Below are 9881 nucleotides of genomic sequence, written 5' to 3'. Positions count from 1 at the left end.
CCTCATTCTGTGCTCGGGTAAGTAAATGGAATTGAAAGTGGGGCAGAGGGTATTAATGCAGAGGGAGGAATATCCATTTTATCACGTCCTCCCTGCAGGCCCTGTTGATAAAAATGACAGCGGGAGCGCATTACTAATTCCACCACTGTCACAGCCCATAGTCACTTACCTTGCAAATGAAGTGCAGTAATGACACCTGCCTGGCAGTCAGAACACAGACTATACTTTCAGTGACACAGCCTAATGCTGAAATGGATCCTGGGAACGCATGGGCCTAGACCTGCAATGACATCCATGTACAGTAACACATCAGTGCCATTTGCAGTCGTCTTTAATGTACATTAATATAACATACATAAACAAAACTACCAACCTGAAAGTCATGTAAATGTGTACTCATGCTCAGCAAATTGTTGCTTGTGGTTATCATTTTGAATACATCTTCATACATCTTTTTCTAACCTTGTAATGAGAATCATATTACTGAATCGTGGATATGTTTCAAGTTTATTTAGTTACTCTAAACAAATTAGAATTAACAGTGTTTTTGACTTTCAAATGAAAAGTCCACTTTTAACTAGTTTGTTTTACTGGCGCCCCCTCTTGTTAGTTTCCTGTAATTTGTTTGTAAGAGGCAAAATGCATCACAAACTTGACAAATAAATCATTTTGGAGTCAGTGATTTATTGCCCAGGAAAAATAATGGCATCCATTACTGATGAATCGTATTTGCTAACACATATTAGTGTGCTGAAATTACTGAATGGAAGGTCCATTACTGAATTCGCTTGAACGTGCACCTTACATCATGCATGCAAAATTTATGATCGAAGGGACTACTGTCATATGACTTGAATTTTGCCAATGATAGTTTACCATGCAACAAAGAAGCAACCCCCACACCTATGAATTAAACATGGCACAAAAAGCGGAACATTTAATTGGATCTGAAAGCCAATTCTGAAGCCCTCTTATCTCCACATTTAATGAATTAGATTTTGTTCACACAGTAATGAAATTATTTCATCTATATTTGATTAAAAACCAGTTGGCATACAAATACAGAAATGCTTGAAAATACACTTCTTTTTTTTTGAGGTTTTTGTTTGGGGGTGAGGAATTTTCATATTCTGAGTTCACTAAAATGCATTTAAGGAATCCTTAAAAGGAAAAATTCACTCAAAGAGGGAAAATCTGTCATTATTTGAAGCATTTGAATTTAATAATTACAGAATTGATACAGGCATTCTTGTTACAACCCTATATTATGGGATTTTTTTGTAAAACACAAATGAGAAAATGCATGCGTACTCCTCTTTACTTCTCATACTCCTCCCCTATTCACAGATAATTTCATCTTCTTGTGAGCTGCTAAGGAGACAACAAAATCAAATAATGGATCAATGAGCAATTCTTTCGTTCTTTTCAGTGAATCTGCTGATTCAGTTCAGTTCAATTCATAATGCTCAAGTTCAACTCCCTGACTTGATCAACAACTTGCTGAATTGATTTTCACACAATGCAATATAATACAACTTGATTAAAGACTAGAAATAAAGCACATCGTATGAACTAATAATATGGTATTTTGTCAGTTTTGGAGATTGATAAAAGAGATGAACTGAACACTGATGATTCAATAGCTGATACAGCCCTGACTGGGTTGAATGAAGATGACTTAATCCCTGACAGCTGATTGAATCATTTTCAGTCAGTCCTCAGCCTCTGATTAGCCTGGAGATAATCGGCCACAGGTAAGTGACAGACGACCGGAGATGCTAGCTTGTGTGATAACAACAGCCTCAGCTCAGTTAAGAGAACAGACTGATGCAAGCGTTAAAGCTCTGGTTTGAGATCGTTCTCCTAGAAGCCCATCACTAGGCTTCCCAATCATTATATAGAGTAAAAAAACTTGTTCTTGGATCAGTCCGTTACATAATCAGTCCACACACCATCCAATCACGCCACCGCTCGGCAATCTGTTCAACAAAATATGGGCCCTCATCCAGGGAATCAAATTTGTCATTCTGGTTGGACCAGCAGAGCCGGTTTCTCAGTCCATCCCAGCCTCCTTTAGTGACCTGAACATCTGCTGGCCCTGCTGAAGCCACGATTCCTCAGTCACTCCCTCTCTCTGCATGAAAACAACAGGGACGTATCATCAGAGGGAGCCAGGAGAGTCCTTTACAGTGCAGATGCTGCCGGTCCGCTGCATGCTGCGATCTCATTCACACTGTTTTCCTGCACAATCAAGCGGGTGAGATGCACACACTAACACATCTCTTTTCAATAGTGCACCAGGAGAGGCTTGAAATGGGAAAATGTCGGTCTGGAGGAAAGAAAGAAATAAGATGCATGATTGAAAAACATGCACTCAGACATTCATTTCAAAGCTGAGAGAGAGGAAGGGGGAAATGATCTGCTGACCAAAAGCATCAAAGCTGCTACGTAGCAACACCAGCATATGTATCTACTTGGCGCAAGAGATGTGAAGGGGTCTGTGGGGGATATTGGGGTTGTTTTCTTCATGCCTCATGCTTTTTTTTCTTTGTGTTTGGGAAGAATCGCAGCCTGAGTCGAGCTTGGGATTCAGCACACATGATTAGAATTCTAGCAACCCTACATGGCCTCTGTAGCAAATCATTTGCCAGGTCCTGAGGGGGGTTAAAGGCAACACATTTTACATATTAGTACCTAGCAACTGACACAATGTAGAGATGGTGATGCTGATACAACAGACTGCTGCTTAGAACAGCAGCAACACACATAAAACAAGTAGCTAAATGTTCAAATAAAATAACACATCTTTAGCTCTTAAAGGTACAGTTCATGCACAAATGAAAATGATGTAGTTCTAACTCTTCTCGCAGATTGTTTTATTTATTTATTTTTAGTGTTGTCATATGATTAATCGTGATTAATGGCATGACAAATAATACAAAATAAAAGATTTGTTTACATAATATATGTGTGTTTTGTGTATATTTATTATGTTTATAAATGCACAAATATACAGTATATATTTTGAAATATATATAATTGATATTATAAATAATTATATGTAATATCTAGACATACTATATTTTTCCGAAACATATGTGTGTATTTATAGACATAATAAATATACACAGAACAACACATATATTATGCAAACAAAAACATTTATTTTGGATGCAATTAGTTATTTTTTTAAAGTATAATAAAATAAAACACCTTCACACATTTTACAAGATTCATTATGTAGTTCTAACCACAGAACAGAATCATAGAGACCACTACAAAAAAGAACAGAAATAGCCTAGTGTGATGGACAGGCTGACATTTAGGTGATTATTTACAGATAATCTTGCCCTCCCACACAACTCATGTCTAGCCTACGTTCATATGTTCATGTCCAGAATTGAAAAATGACCAGTCCAACATGGTCTCATAACTTATTCATGAGGTGGCAAAATTCTATATCATTTGATTCAGTTTGTACACACACACACACATATATATATATATATATATATATATATATATATGTGTGTGTGTGTGTGTGTGTGTGTGTGTGTGTGTGTGTGTGTGTGTGTGTGTGTGTGTGTGTGTGTGTGTGTATTTTGCCCATATACAATCATGGTTAGGTTACGAGTTGAGTTTGGTCAGGGTTAATTTTAGTGGTATATTTTTGTTTGACCCAACACATCAGTTCTTACAACTTAAGACTAGGCTGGATGTGTCACATTTTGCCAAAACAAATGTGAAAACCAATTGCATTTTCCCATTAAGAGCGTTAACATACCAATTTACAAAATGTGGACTTGTTTTGTGATGCTTTTATGAAGCCCTTTTTGGTGGCTCTTTTTTTTTGTGAGCTTGTATTTAATGATTGTTCAAAACTTGGTTCACAGCATAAAGTGTTGCTGATAAATTACATAAATCAATCATTGAATTTAACAGGACATCAGTTGAACAGATCCAAGTAGACCAGTGATTAATTAAGTGCTGATATTTCCCTCAAATCCACCGCATCCTGTTTCAAGTGCTTTATTTGTGAATATAAATCTTGTTTCTCGCTTTAATTTCATAAACCTCAAGTTGATTTAGGAAGATCTTTGTCAAAGCATTGTTTGGATTGACATGAGGTAGTGCGGTAATCACCTCTGCCAAACCTCAATGGTGAAAGACCATTACAAGCTGAGCCATGTGTTCAAGCATCAAAACCTGGAACTGACTTTGTATCCCGCTTGAAGAGGTGCTGCTGAATTAAGGATGACATCTCATTGGTCTTTCTGGACAAATACCAACACACAGTTTGACGCACTTCAACAAATATGGACACATTGACATTGACACACTCTTTGGCTAGGGCATGTCCCTGGTCTGTAACAAAGGTACAGCGGCAAAACATTTATCTCAGTTTCTCTTTCTATCCACAGAAGCCCCTGGAGAAGAGCAGGCACAGCCCCACCATCTGCTAACTGCGTCTGGAAGAGCCAGAATGGCTGCCAGGACCCAGGTGACAGAACTGGCCGACACAGCCTTACAAATCCATGCATGATAAACCTGCAACTGTACCTATTACCTTCTAATTCTATTCTATGCTGTTCAACTGGAGCAAGGAGAATAGTGTTGGAAGACCATGGTATTAGGTCCTAATTGGTACGTAGGATGTCAAATTAATATTCACGGAAACTTGAACAACCTTGATGCAACAGAAAAAAGCTCTACCACATGTGTAATGTGTACTTTCATCTACATTTACCAGTGGTTTTTATGGGAACACCAGACAGGAGAGCATTAAAGTCTGAAGATTATAAATGAGTCTATTTCCCTAGTATACTTAAGAGAGGAACAGTTTACCACTTAATGCATAATAGATGATACAGGGCAATTTAGGAGGATGCCAAATGTGGATCACAAATTCACATATTAACCACCAAGGGATGGTTTTTAAAGCTGAAGGACACCCCCCCCCCCATCTTCAGATGGCTAGAAAAATAGATAGCCGCATCCTAAATTAACACTGCGTCATGAGCCCTGAGCAAACCAGCTACAAAGTGAATCACAACATTACAAACTTTGATTTGAAGCAAAAATAAAAAATAAATACGAAAGTCAGACAAAAAGAAAACAAGTACAAGACTGTGAACTTGTGTTTAAGCATTTTAAATGGCAATTTAATTTAAAATACTGTAATTTAAAGATGATGATTATTTTTTTTACACATTAAAATATTTAGGCCTAAGTAGTTTTCACTATAAATTCTACCATTGAATTTGATTATTTCAAAACTAAGGCTTCAACAAAGCACATATCGATTAACAACCAAGTGGCTCACACCTCACAGTAGGTCTGTCTTTAAAGCTTTATAAGTTATCTTTCAAAATCAATTGCCCTATGTAAAAAATGCATGAAATCTTTACGTCTGGAAGCTGAGAGTTGCATTCTATTACTTTGAGCAAATGTTGCCATGTCGGGCTGATCAGGATCAACCAGAACAATATTTTTTTATGCTTTTTGGGTACATCATTCAACCTAAGTCTTACTTATAGTTGTCTGCATATTCAACAGGATTAGAAATACACACATTTTGAGGTGCAAGAAAGAGTTTAAGAAGGCAGACAGCAGATCTTTTTGTACTTTCAACTTCATTAGGAGCATCTCTCCTCTTGCAGCTCTCTATTTCCCCCTTTATCATCTTCCCTTTTTTCTGCCTTCTCCTCACCCTCTGAGCATCTCTTTTCACCTCTATTGGCATGGATAAAGCAATCTAATGTAGGACTACTCCTATGAGTTCTCTGGCTTCTGCACCTTTGCAAAATCATCGGGGGATGAAAGGAAGCAAGCACAAGAAATTGCAAAGAGAAAGAAGAGTGAAAACAGTAAAGATAGAATGAGAGGAAAAAAGAGAAATAGGGGGCGGTGGGGGCCTGGGAGTGCACGTCAGCGCTGCTGAGAAGAACCTCATTTTCCAAGACCATCTGTTACCAGTCCCTGAGCTGAAAGCTCCATTTATGTCATTCTTACCACTGCCATACAAGCAACGCTTCCTCTTCTACTGCTGCATACACCACAACTCCAGCTCTTTCATCAGCATCTCACAATCACTGTAATAATTAGAAGGCAGATTTATGGCCCAAGCATAACATCCTACAATATTTAAGCAATATCACATGAGAAAGAATACTTTTGTTCTCAATATGACTGAAATTTAACTGCAGGTCATCACAGCCATGCTGATTTTTACCAAACTGTTCCATTGCAAGCGCTAAGTTGCTTTTGTACAGCAAGCTGGAAAGTTTATATGGAGTAGTTTACATTTTACACACACATTAGCCAGTTACTTAGTCTATTTCCATGTCACCAACAAACATAATATGAATTCCAAACAAAGCCAGTGCAGATTTTTCACAACGCCTCTCCAAGAAAAGTCCCGTTTCTGAATGAATATATTTTTGTGATTTGATTTGTTTGAGTGACTGATTCAGTGATTCGCTCAGTGAAAGGGTGTGTTTTAAAGAAATGAATAACTCATTCCTAAAGATTTGATTCCTCCATGAATGAATTACCGCGGTTTGATTGAATTGGGTAAATGAATGGTTCACTAACTCGCTTGTAAAAACTGTTGTCATTACCTACTGGCATAACGTTATAACATGCAAAATGAGGCACTGAAAATACCCACCACTAATACACAGGGGTGCTTTTTTTTACTTTAAAAGGATTGTAAATCAATAAACTACACAACTATCAGAGTGGTCAGAAAGCTGTTCTCTCAGATTGCATTTTTGATAATTCACACGATTTTTGGAAATGCAGTCCAGAATGAGTGTGTTTGGAATTTGCAAACATGGAGAAGCAATACAAATGGTAAAAAAAAGTCTCAGTGCTTTTGGACTGAATATCAGCTAATGAAATTCAAGGACTAGAACTAAAAATATTAAATAAGCCTGTAAAAAGTCGGCATTGTACAGAAATACCACAATATGATTCATAAATGCATTCTGAGACGGATCTAAAACTGTTTTATTGCTCTGCTCTGTTATCTCTGATTTAAAGCATAAAAGATTCAAAGCAACAGCTGCCAGAACTGTAAATCTGTACATTTTTACAATAAAAGTCTGAAGTGCAGTGAAGGAAACATAAGAAACCGACTGACAGCGAATACCTCAGGAACAGAGATGAAGCACTGCAGGGGGTTAAGAAGGAGGCACGGAAAATGGAAAAGGCCAAGCGTGCTGTGTTCAAAGCACTGCCTGAAAACAGTAGTTTACCTGGCTGCCTCTTTCCTATCGATGGGTGCTGGATTGTTTGCACTATACTGTGACTGAGTGAGACTCTCCTTTAATCAATTTGTGGGGAGAGCACGCTGTAACCTTTGCAGTGAGATGCTGGGTGGTCAGGAGATATCGAACGCAAGGGCGCCCACACACTCTACATGTACTGAAAAGGTGTCTGGTTAGACTAACCTGGTAACCTAACACTGTACTTCCCTGTATATAAACGCATAGGTTATAGATATAAAAATACTGTAGATGTCTTGTTTAGTTGTGCATGCATTTTAATGAGGTGATCATGTTGTCATCTGTCCTGAAATGCTTTTGCGGTTAAAAAAAATTAGTAAATGTGAACTAACACAAATTTATAATTTCTGATTATTTCTGAAGGATCATGGCACTGAAAAATGGAGTAATGCACGATGAAAATGCAGCTTTGACAACACAGGAATATATTATATTTTAAATATTCAAAGTAAAAATAGTAATCTTAAACTGTAATTATATTACAATTTAATATATTAGTTTTACTGTAATATAATCAAATAAAGGCAGTATCCGTGAGAAGAAGAGACATCAACTTTTGAACATGTATACACTTCTCAATGTCAAAAATGACCCAGTTTACCTAAAATTACATTAGTTCACAATTATTTGGATCCTCATCTTAAACAAAAAGTTCTAATCTTGCAAAGTGTCTCTCACTAATAGTTTCTAACTAGTCTGGCCTTGAGAAGCAACCCCATGATGACTGTATGTATATTAAGAAAATAACCAACCAATCTATTATGATACCTGCTGATATGTACCTGACTGAATAGTAAAAATGTACCAATTATCAAAGGTGCAAAGAGGCTGGTGACTGAAAACACAGTATAGGAAAGTCAAGGAGACTTCATGTTTTGTTCTTCAGAGCGCACTGAGACAGACACCAAGGACGCCTCAACTCATTCGACCTACTTAAGAGTTGGTCAAAGTAAAGTGTGTCATAAGCTCAGTTTAACTTTTCAGCTTGTTAAATGCAGGCGATAAAGATCTGCTATCATATTCTTACTGCAATGGTCACATCTCAGCATATACAATGAGCTTTTCCTCAGGATCAGCCATCGCTGTACCCATTATTAAATCTGCGACCTCAAAGACAACCATCAGCATGCATCTTTTGTCATCAAGGACCTTCTGTTTCTATGCAAATCTCTTTAAAAGGTCGTGGACAATGTGATGACGATGCTAAATTGCAACTTTTTGCTGACCGTTTGCTTTGAGCGGTTAAGCAAATTAAACAGCACCCCGATGAAATCAGACTTCTACGGATGCATGAGAACGAGTGGCTTTCACACGTGGCAGCAAAACCATGACTAACTCTACGTGCGAGTGTGTACAGAACACAAAGCTAAAGGAAACGCCGCTATTGCCACATACAAAGAAACATACAAGAACATGGGATACAACAGAAAAACGAGAAATAATTAAATGTGATATTAATTATATATACGTTCAGACGTGACATTCGTTTAGAAAAAGCAAACTGGCAGACGAGGAGAAGCAGGAGTGTTTTGACATATTAAATGACTGCAGACAGTGGTGCGCTCCCCGCTCTGCATTCAGCCCACGTTTCCGGAACATTCTGCGCGCGCTCCTGTGGCTCTGCCTGACCCACCGCCAGCCCTCCTCAGATCACATTCAAAGTGATTGTGCTGTTCAATATTTCATTGACATCAGCCTCAAAGATTGTTGCTACAGTGACACCAGAGATAATTATTTTTTACCACAGTCTTTTTTGAGATGTTTTTACCCCCTCCTCTCTCTGGCTCCAGCCATTCCTGTGGAGAATTGTTCTGCATAAATCAGCTGGCGGAATATTGAATCAGCCTCACCACAGGGAATGTGTTTTTGTGTGTGGTATGTGTGACTGATTATTACGAAGAGTCAACGCGCAAAACCAGGCAAACAGCGCCGCTCAGTGGACGCTCTTAAAAATGTAAAGAGATCGTTCAGACAAAACATGAGTATTTTGTCAACATTTAGTCTCCAACCCCTTCATATATATATTTCTGGCCAAAATATATTTTGAATATATGCTTAACATTTTTTTAAACGTAAGCTGTATTTCGTTTCATGCTTCATGCATTGTAAAAATCGTATAATGATAAAACATAATAATAGTAACTTTAGTAATTTAACCTATATATTTATTAGGCTAATATTTCTAGAACTCTAATTCAAATTTTTAGATCAACTATTAATTTCAGTTTTCTGATGTACTGTTGTTGAATCTGACTGATGTATCACAAATGATCTGCCTCATACAGAAATCATATAGCTCTGAAAGCAGCCATAAGCTGTGTCAAAATATAATTACTGCATATTGCCAAAGGTGAACACATCTGCCAGGCAAATAAATTTTATAATGCAATGAAAACCCTCCGAGATCCTTTGGGGAAACACTATTGCTATCCACTGTGATTATGTGCATATTTAATAGCTTTTTAGAGGCATGCCAAAGAAATACTCTTTAGAAAATGTTGAACAGGTCTTGCACGCGTGTTGCATAATATCCATAAAGTTAAATAAATGCCAGCATTCAAACCTCCGATCAACAATGTGTGTGTGTTGGGG

The sequence above is a fragment of the Carassius auratus genome, unplaced genomic scaffold, assembly GCF_003368295.1.
Source record: "Carassius auratus strain Wakin unplaced genomic scaffold, ASM336829v1 scaf_tig00015742, whole genome shotgun sequence".
Lineage (NCBI taxonomy): Eukaryota > Metazoa > Chordata > Actinopteri > Cypriniformes > Cyprinidae > Carassius > Carassius auratus.
The sequence above is the reverse complement of the archived record's forward strand: the minus strand, read 5'-3'. Positions refer to the sequence as shown.